The sequence below is a fragment of the Ornithorhynchus anatinus genome, chromosome 2 (assembly GCF_004115215.2).
Source record: "Ornithorhynchus anatinus isolate Pmale09 chromosome 2, mOrnAna1.pri.v4, whole genome shotgun sequence".
In the NCBI taxonomy this organism is placed as follows: Eukaryota; Metazoa; Chordata; class Mammalia; order Monotremata; family Ornithorhynchidae; genus Ornithorhynchus; species Ornithorhynchus anatinus.
Genome location: NC_041729.1, coordinates 71,319,954 through 71,330,434, shown reverse-complemented (window position 1 = coordinate 71,330,434; position 10,481 = coordinate 71,319,954). Strand labels below are relative to the sequence as shown.

The following is a 10,481-nucleotide window of genomic DNA, read 5'->3' as shown; positions in this document are numbered from 1 at the left end:
GCAGAGCAGGTGATTCCCATGGAGAAGTAAAATCAGGACCTGAGCTTTCATCTCTATAGGAAGGTGATGGGGCCATGTGTGGATCAGTAAGGATTATGGCAAGGATGAGGAGGAAGTGAATGGAGGGGCCTGTCATTCTCATCCCTGAGGCTGGTTCTGCAAACAGCAGTTAAGGACCTGTGGAAAGAAGGAACTGGTTTTGTCTCACTTGACTGTGGGACTGAGAAGACCCAGGAGCCTTAATTTTATGGGTGGGTCAATCCTCCCTGAACCCACAGTCCTGTCCACAGGGTCATCCTGCTCATCTCTAGCTCCTCCAGAGCTGAAACCCCTTGATCACTGACAGTGATTACCTCTGAGGGAGTTGGGAGGGTGCAGGGGGGTAGGGGTCAGTCTAGAGTGAAGGGTGAAGCTGGCCAGGTGCTTTATGGTTTGCTAGTTGGAAGCTGTTCTAGGCCAGGTTCTAGGCTAAGGGCCTCCCTGCAGGTCTGTTGTGTGGGTGGGTGGGTAGAGAGGGAAGGAGGAATCATCCATCACCTATCCTGACCTCATGCTCTTGTTGTGCATAGGATGATGGGTATTGGGATGAAGATCCTAATAGTCCATCTCAGATGGCTCCCTCACTCTTCAAACTGCCTCTTTGTTCTCCAGCCTCTTTCTGTAGCTGTGGAAGTTCTCCAGGATGCTACCCTCTTGCAGTCAATCGGTGGCATTTACTGAATGCTTAGTATGTGCAGAGTACTTTTCTAAGTGCTTGGGAGAGGACAGTACAACAGATTTAGCAGACAGGTTCCTTGCAGCCCTGACTCTCCACTTCAGTATATCTGCCTCCACTTTTCTGCTCTCATTATGGTGTCTCCCTCCCTTATACCTTCAGATGTGCTTGTCTTCTGGATTCTCCAAGAGTCCCCTTCCAATCTTATAGGTTCAGGGTCATTTTAATGGAGTGGACCCAGACGATACGATACAGGTAAGAGAAGGATCTGAGTATAAGGATATGTACTTAATTGTTTTGGAGTGCATTTTTCAGCGCTTAGTGGGTGGGATAATGTTAATGGCTGAGCTGGAAGGGAAAATAAAATGTGTCTGGGTGTCAAGGTCAGGAAAGGAACCCTTTTATGAGTGCTGGTGGCTTCTGGCAATGTAGTGCGAGGTGGAGGATAGTGGCCATCAGTGTGTCCACCCCACTGCTCTCTGAGAAGAGTCAAGTGAGCTCCATCAAGGTTTGGTAGTAACTGTGTGTGTGTGTGTGTGTGTGTGTGTTTGTGCATACGCGCACACTCTAGCTGTTACGGGGGGTTGGGGATGCTAAAGAAAATTTTATTAAGGAGGAAATTCAAGATAGTTGCTTGCTTTTTTTTTTTCTCCCTCTGGTCTTTCCGCAGTACAGACTTGACTAGTGGAAACCCCTGGCAGAGAGCACTGAAGCAGAGGTTCGTGAAGCGGGAAGTTGCAGTGGGAACCGAAATTTTAGGACTGCCACTTAGCAGTACTTCAACCTAGGCGGTCTAGCCCCACGCCTTTTTATGGATTTTGTTATCATGATGGCTAACCAGCGTGGCTCAGTGGAAAGAGCCCGGGCTTTGGAGTCAGAGGTCATGGGTTCGACTCCTGGCTCTGCCACTTGTCAGCTGTGTGACTTTGGGCAAGTCACTTAACTTCTCTGTGCCTGTTACCTCATCTGTAAAATGGGGATTAACTGTGAGCCTCACGTGGGACAACCTGATTACCCTGTATCTCTCCCAGTGCTTAGAACAGTGCTCTGCACATAGTAAGCGCTTAACAAATACCAGCATTATCATTATTATTATTATTATTATTATTATCATCAGGGGTGTGGGTCGGGGGCCCTGAGCAGGAATTGTATTAGAAAGTGATTTATTCCATGCTTAGCTGCTGGACCTCCAGTCCCTTGAGGACAAGCCATTTCTGGAGTGACATAGTTGGATCTGAGCTGCAGTTTGGCATTTGTTTAGTGTAGACTGAAGCAGCTTGCTTAAGCATGGTCTGTCTCCACACCTCTCTGTTAGGGCCAGCATCTTGGGAACGAGGGGGCTGGTGGAGGGCTAGGTGCTTGCAGGAAAACTAGGCTGCCTGGAATCCACATGTGTCTTAAGGCCAGGCTCCACAAGTCCCAATGGGTTTTAGCCAAGACAGGCGGAGAAGCTCTTATGACACCTCACCTCCATCAGATCCGTGCTCCAGGCTCTACTGCCCCTAGCCAGAGGAGGCTTTGGTGGTGAGTCACAAGTCTCCCACCCCTCACCCCCTGCACTAGATGTGTCCCCTTGGCTCGGATGCAGATAGGAGTCCTGGAACACCAACCCCCTGCAGTACACAACTCAGTGTAGGATGACTTGAGGGAGAATCTGACCGGCTATTAGTCTCCAAACAGAGACTGCTCAACAGCTCTCCCTGGACTTGAGGACCATCCCCTTGCAGTGTGGGTCTGTTGAAATCAATTCTCAGATTTGCCCACCCTGGAGAGATGGAGCTGTGGATCACATCGCCACCACAAAGGGAAGGTTTATTTTTCTTTGTTTTGTGTGTGTGTGTGTGTGTGTGAGAGAGAGAGAGAGGGAGAGAGAGATGGGGTTAGTTTTTTGGATAAATGAGTGAGGTGGGGGCTGGTTCTGGTTGCTGAGGCTCTGTGCAGGGAACTGGTTCTGTTGTATTTGACTGTGGCACTGAGGAGACCTGAGCACCTAAATTCAATAGACAGGTCCAATATCCCTGTGTCCACAGTGCTGCCTGCAGGGTCACCCTCCGCATACTCGATCCCTGGAGAAGGAACCCTTCTGTGTCTTTGGTGGCTTCTGGGATTCTAATATCTGGAGTAGGAAAGGGTGGCATCAATGTGGCCACTCCATTCGACTCTAAGAAGCAGAGCCTGGCAGACTCCCGTCTGAGACCATCTACAGGGGTGTGGTTTGGGAGGAGCGGAGTAGCCAGGCTTGGTAGTAGAGGTTGACTTGTGCAGTTGTGCTGGACCTCCAGTCTCTGGAGAATGAGGCCCTCCTGGAGTAACAGAGCTGGAGTTCTGAGAAGAGGGCCACTAAGGATCAATAGGGCAGAGTGTTGCAGTCAGCATAACTGGGGTCATCTGTCTATCCAGCGCAGTTCTCCTGATGATGGGTTCAGTGTTTCAAAGGGGAGAGGGAAATGGAGACTGCAAGAAACTCCTAGTTAATTTGAAATCTCTGCCCCTTGCCCTCCAACTATGAACCCACTGAGTCTGCTGGAGAATGAAGGGTTTGGCCACAGAGGTGGACTGCAGAGAGCAGAATGGGGGAACCCGGCCCCTCAGGCTCACTAGTCCACGTGCGTCTTTAAAGACCAGGTTCCACAACTCCAGATGGGTTTCCTTCAGGGCTGGTGGGGAAGCTCTAGTGACACCTGACTTCCATTAGACCCAAATTCTACTGCCTCCTACCCAGAGGAGGGCTCTGCATTGAGCCCTGTGGCTTGGAGGGGGCATGGGGTGGGTGTGAGGGAGAAGGGGAGAGTGAGTCTGCCTTGTAGTCTCAAAGAAACAGTGTTTGTCCCACCAGCCACCCCCCAAAAACTAGGTTGTCTGCAATCTTCTAGGCTTCCTTCTCCTGCTCTGAGAGACTGGGAATGGACACATCAGGAATGATGAAACAGTAAAACACAAGACCATGCACAAAATAAAAACAAAATCAGCTCTCTTCCTCTTCTCTCACTCTCTTCTGCACTTAGTACACTGCCTCCTGTGCTTAGTACAGTGTCTGGCCCATAGTAAGGGCTTAACAGAGACCATTATTATTCGATAGAGGAAATGAAGGCTTAGAAGGGGAAGACCTCTTGGAGGACTTGTGATTTTAAGAAGGCTCTGAAGGTGAGGAGAGTGACAGCCTGTCTGCTTTGAAGGGCCAAGCTGCCCTGACTGTTCTTGGGATCCAGTGTCAGCTGCCTGGATGTGGAGACTGTGAGGAGGGAACTGAGTCAGGACAGGAAGGTGGGGTGGGGGTCAAGAGATGAGACACCCTGGACAGCTGTTAGGAATCTGTTTCCCTGGACAAACCCTTAAATAATAATAATGATGATAGTATTTGTTACACACTTACTGTGTGTCAGGGACTGTACTAAGCCCTGGTGGATTGAAGCCAACTGGGTTGGGCACAATCCCTGTCCCACATGGGTCTTACAGGCTCAATCCCCATTTTAGAGATGAGGTAACTGAGGCTCAGAGAAGTGAAGTGACTAGACCCAGGGTTACACAGCAGACAAATGGCAGAGCTGGGATTAGAATCCATGACCTTCAGGCTATAGATCCTCTCCCCTGCTCCCCTTTCCCCTCCACCCCCCACTTTCCCACAGCCATCCCCTCCTCCAGTGAAGCAGATCGGGCTTCTTCCCGGGATACCTGATCTCTCACCCAGCTGCTTCCATTCAGGGTACCATCCTGGCCCTATATAAGCCTCTGGGGCATCACTCAATCTGCTCAGAGTTGTGTGTGTTTGTGTCACTTTAAGTGTTTAGTGAGTTTAGGCAAAAAAAATGGAGGAGGAGGGGTTGAGTTTGGGGTCACCCTGAGTCTGTTTTCTGGCTTAATAATAATGGTATTTGTTAATCGCTTAGTATGTGCCAAGCACTGTTAGCATTGGCTTGCGAACTGGGAGCTCTTCTGGGCCGGGTAATACTTTGAAAGACTTCCTGGCAGGACCGTTCTGCTAGGGGTATCATCATCCCTCACCTATCCTGACTTCATTAATAATAATGTTGGTATTTGTTAAGCGCTTACTATGTGCAGAGCACTGTTCTAAGTGCTGGGGTAGATACAGGGTAATCAGGTTGTCCCACGTGAGGTTCACAGTTAATCCCCATTTTACAGATGAGGTAACTGAGGCACAGAGAAGTTAAGTGACTTGCCCACAGTCACACAGCTGATAAGTGGCAGATCAGGGATTCAAACCCATGACCTCTGACTCCCAAGCCCGGGCTTTTGCCACTGAGCCATGCTGCAGGGGCGAGGGGTGAATAGTGGGGTGAAATGTCTAAAACTCCATCTCAAAAGGCTTCCTGGCCACTCAATCTGCCTTTTTTTTTCTCCAGCATTTCTCTGAGGCTGTGTACGTTCTGAGACACTTCCTTCCTGCAAACAATGGTATTTGAGTGCTTACTTTGTGTAGAGCACTGTACTCCATGCTTAGGAGGGTTCAATATAACAGAATGAGTGGACATGTTACCTGCAGCCCTAATGCATCACTTCAGCACACCTGTCCCCCACTTCTCTGCTCTCATTATGGTGTTTCCTTCCCTTATACCTTCAGTTATGCTTGTCTTCCACATTGTAAGGTCGCTCCTTTTGCATCTAGTCAGAGTTCATGGGTTCGAATCCCAGATCTGCCGCTTGTTAGCTGTGTGACTTTGGGCAAGTCACTTAACTTCTCTGTGCCTCAGATACCTCATCTGTAAAATGGGGATTAAAACTGTGAGCCCCACGTGGGACAATCTGATCACCCTGTATCCCCCCCAGTGCTTAGAACAGTGCTTTGCACATAGTAAGTGCTTAACAAATACCATTATTATCTGATAGGTCCAGCATCAGATGAATGGGGAGGACACAGTTGATACAACATTGGTAAGGGAAGGATCTGAGAATAAGGGTATGTGGTGAATGCTTCAGTGCTGGGTGGGTAAGCCTAATTGCATGGGTGAGCTGGAAGGGAAAATACGGTTTGTGGTGGGGTTGGGAGTGGCTGGTGAGGGTGAGAACCTTAGGGTAAACTTGTTGGAGAAGAAACAATTTCAGTGAGGTTTTCAAATTTTGGAAAACTGCTGGCATGTGCAGGATGCAGGTGAGGGATGGGAGGATGTGTGGAGAGTGGAGGTGGACCAAGTGAGACACAGTGAGCCGGCTGGAGCTTTCAGGGACTTGCTAAATCCAACTCAGAACTTCCAGGTTGGGAGGTGGATGTCCAGTAGGTCCTGGTGAGGGGAAGAGAGGAACCAGCTCACTTCTCCTCCCAGAGGCTTCTCATGACACAAAAATAAAGTGTGGTAAAGTGTGAGTTTGGGGCCCCGGGGATTGGGGTAGGGGAGGAGGGTGTGCATGTGTATGTGTGCGTTTGTGTGTGTTTGTCAAGATCACTCTTTACGTCCTCTTCTCCCAGGGAAGGAACTGTTCTGTGAGGGCTGCTGGCTTCTGGCAATGGAGTGTTAGGTGGAGGATAGTACCCATAATGGGGTCCACCCCATTCCTCTCTTGAGAAGAGTTGAGTGGGCTTGTGATTCATCAGGGGTGTGGGTGGGGAGGATAGAGTAGGCATTATATTAGAAAGTGAATGATGCCATGCATAGCTGCTGGCCCTCCAGTCCCTTGAGGACAAGCCATTTCTGGAGGTACACAGCTGGATCTGAGGTGCAGGTTGGTATTGGTTTAGGGTAGAGTAAGCATCTGGTTTAAAGTTGGCCTAGATCTACATCTGTCTCTGTTTGGGCCAGTGTCTTGGGGGTGGGGGGTGGAGGGCCAAGTGCTTGCAAGAGAACTAGGCTGCCTGCAACCCTTCCCCCCCCCCCCAACACACACCCTCCCCTTCTCCAGTTGAGACCACAGGCTGTTGATAGAGGGCAGGGCGGGGCATCCACACCCCTCAACATTAGTTACCCATTTAGGTGTGGCTTTCAAGACCAGGATCCACAGCTCCAGACACAGACCTCATCTCAAGTGCTCCATTGTGACACCCCACTCGATCGGGTAGGGGATCTTCTGCGCCATCCCCCGAGAAGGTCTCGGTGGTGAGTCCAAAATCCCCTGGTGGTATGTGGGCTCAGTACTGGCAGCGCAGGGTGGTATAGTCACGGGGCAAATCTGACCCATCTGTTGTTCTTTCTACTGACACCTTAGTGCATAAACCTTGCTTCATGGACCATCTCTCTTATGTGGACACGAGCCAATTCCCAGAAATGCCCTGCTTGTCAAGATGGTCATGGTGTGTATGTAGTGTGTTGGCAGGGGGAGTTGGGGGTGGGAAGGTTAGTGAGAGGACCACCACTCTCAGCACAGAAGTTGGTTCTGGAAGTTGAGGGTCTGAGCAGGGCACTGGTTCTGTTTAACTGTGGGACCGAGCAGACTCGGGGCCCTTAATTCTATTGATGGGTCAAGCCTCTCTGCCCACAGTCCTGTCTGCAGGGTCACCCTGCACATCCTCAGTCTCCAGAGAAGGAAGCCTTCTGGAAAGGATAGTTGGGTTGGGCACATTCCCTGTCCCACTGGGGCTCCTAGTCTTAATCCGTATTTTACAGTTGAGGTCACTGAGTCCCAGAGAAGTAAAAAAAAAAAAAAAAGTAAAGCCCAAGGTCACACAGCAGACGAATGGCAGTGCTGGGATTACAATTGATGTCCTGCTGACTCTCGGGCCCATGCTCTATCCAGTAGGCCAAGTTGCCTCGCATTTCCTCCTGCCTTCCCATGAGCTCGTCCTCTAGATCGTGAGCAGGGAGTGTGTCCGTTTGTTGTTGTATTGTAGTCTCCCAAGCGCTTGGTGCAGTGCTGTGCACACAGTAAGGGCTCAATAAATACCATCAAATGATCGAATGAATGACATCTCTACTCGGATGTCCCGCCGACACCTCAAATTTAACAGGCCCCAAATAGAACTCCTCTTATTCCCACCCACATGCTCCCTATCTCCACCCAAACACTCCTCTTCCAAATTCTTTCCCGTCATTATAGACCATGCCACCATCCTCCCCGCCCCTCAAGCCGGTAACCTTGGCATTATGCTCAGCTCATCCCTCATTTGGTCACCTGGGCGTTATCCTCGGCTCACCTGGCATTCGGCCTGCATATTCAACCCATCACCAAATCCTGGAGGTTTTCTCTTCAGGTTTCTAAAATCCACCCTGTCCTCTTGGTGCAAACTGCTACCCCACAGATCCAAGCATTTTTCCTATCCTGAAGGGATGGGAGTTTGGCTGGATGTAGGGTTTAGAGCACGGGCCTGGGAGTCGGATGGACATGGGTGCTAATCCTAGCTCTGCCACTTTTCTGCTGTGTGGACTTCATTCATTCAATAGTATTTATTGAGCGCTTACTATGTGCAGAGCACTGTACTAAGTCCTTGGAATGTACAAGTCGGCAACAGATAGAGACAATCCCTGCCCTTTGACGGGCTTACAGTCTAATTGGGGGAGACAGGCAGACAAGAACAATGGCAATAAATAGAGTCAAGGGGAAGAACATCTCATAAAAACAGTGGCAACTAAATAGAATCAGGGTGATGTACATCTCATTAAACAAAATAAACAGGGTGATAAAGATATATACAGTCCAGCGGAGGAGTACAGTGCTGAGGGGGTGGGACGGGAGAGGGGGAGGAGGAGAGGGAAAGGGGGGGAGAAGAGGGTTTAGCTGTGGAGAAGTGAAGGGGGGGTAGAGGGAGCAGAGGGGAAAAGGGGGGAGCTCAGTCTGGGAAGGCCTCTTGGAGGAGGTGAGCTTTAAGTAGGGATTTGAAGAGGGGAAGTGAATTAGCTTGTCTGAGGGGAGGAGGGAGGGCATTCCAGGACCGTGGGAGGATGTGGCCCAGGGGTCGGTGGGATAGGCAAGACCGAGGAACGGTGAGGAGGTGGGCGGCAGAGGAGCGGAGTGTGCGGGGTGGGCAGTAGAAAGTCTCCCCATTCTGCAGATGAGGGTACCGAAGTGCCGAGATGTGAAGTAACTTGCCCTAGGTCACGTGGCAGATGAGTGGCGGGACTTAGATGGGTACCCAAGTCCTCTGACTCCCTGGTTTGTGCTCTGCACACGTTAAGCCCTCATTAAATAGGACCATTGACTGGTTGCTCTTTCCACTAGCCCACACCCATTCCTCCCCTTAGTGGTTAAAAGTCAATCCAAGGTATTTATTGAACGCTCACTAGGAAGAGAGCACTGTACTAAGCAATTGGGAGAGTCCAGTACAATAGAATTAGTAGGCATGTTCCCTGCCCATAAGGAGCTAACAGTCTGGAGTCTAAAAGACCAGCTTTTTGATTTTTCCTATTTCCCGCTTCTTAGAACTTCAATATTTTTGGCTTCCTAAAAGTGATGAATGTGAGGCCGGGGAGAGAAATGAGGTTTGCCAGTAGGAGCTGGGATTTTGAGGTTATTCTGCTGCTTGGTTTGTTCCCTAGTGGAGAGAGCCCAGGCTTGAGCGTCAGGAGGCCCTGGCTTCTGATCCTGGCTCTGCCACTCATCTGTCATGTATTTATTTATATTAAAATCTCTCTTCCCGTCGTGTCTGTAAACTCATGGTGGGCAGAGATGGTGTCTGTTATATTGTTCTACTGTATTCTTTCCAAGGGCTTAGTACAATGGTCTGCACCTAGTAAGGGCTGAGAATGAGATTGACTGTGGGGGATATTAGGCGGATCACTTCGCTTCTCTGGGCCTTAGTGACCTTTTCTGTAAAACGGGGATTAAAACTGTGAGCCCCGTGGGGCACATGGGCTGTGTCAAACCTGATTCCCGTGTATGTACCTCTTTGCTTAGAACAGTGCCTGCCTGGCACGTAAATGCTTAACAGATCCCATGCATTCAGTCATATTTATTATGTTCTTCATGTGTGCAGAGCACTGTACTAAGTGCTTTGGAGAGTCGAAGAGAGCGGTGGGCAGATACATTCCCTGCCACCCTCCTACTTAAATCACGTCCCTTGTGGGAGATAGACTTGGCTGAACTATCTTCATCATTATCATCATGAGCGCCACAGGGACGGGACCTGTGTCCGACCTCACTGTCAGATGGATACAGATGGGGGAAGCAGCATGGCTCAGTGGAAAGAGCCTGGGCTTCAGAGTCAGAGGTCATGGGTTTGACTCCCGGCTCTGCCACTTGTCAGCTGTGTGACTGTGGGCAAGTCACTTAACTTCTCTGTGCCTGTTACCTCATCTGTAAAATGGGGATTAACTGTGAGCCTCACGTGGGACAACCTGATTACCCTGTATCTACCCCAGTGCTTAGAACAGTGCTCTGCACATAGTAAGTGCTTAACAAAGACCAACATTATTATTATTATTATACAGTGCTTGTCCCACTGGCTAAGTAAGAGAGAAAACAGGTATTGAATTCCTTTTTACAGCTGAGGGAACAAAGGCTCTGCTACGTGAGGTGATGAGGATGGGATTTGTTAAGCACTATGTGTCAAGCACTGTTCTAAGGGTCTGGGTAGGTCCAAGCTCATCCAGTTGGACACTTCCCTGTCCCACATGGGTGTCTCGATCTTAATCCCCATTTTACAGATGAGGGCACTGAGGCAGAGAACGGTGAAGTGACTGGCTCCCGGGCACCCAGCAGACGAGTGGAGCCGGGATGAAAACGTGGAAGCCCTGACTCGCAGCCGTGCATTCCTTCAACAGGGCCGACTGTCAGGTATCTTGCTAGGGATTTTATGGGTAGACTTGTAAGTCTTGACTTATGGTTCAGAGATTTTATGATACACCTAGATCACCCCAACCCTAATCAACCCCCGAATTACCCC

The 10,481-nt window shown here is 49.8% G+C and overlaps 1 long non-coding RNA gene across 1 annotated transcript; it reads left to right on the top strand.

The window, feature by feature from the left end:
- The first annotated feature begins 6,653 nt into the window (after positions 1 to 6,653).
- On the top strand, positions 6,654 to 10,269 carry LOC114806642. Its single transcript, XR_003754707.1, has 3 exons — positions 6,654 to 6,762; positions 6,872 to 6,956; positions 10,243 to 10,269. It is a non-coding gene; the product is annotated as an uncharacterized LOC114806642 (long non-coding RNA).
- Positions 10,270 to 10,481: the final 212 nt, after the last annotated feature.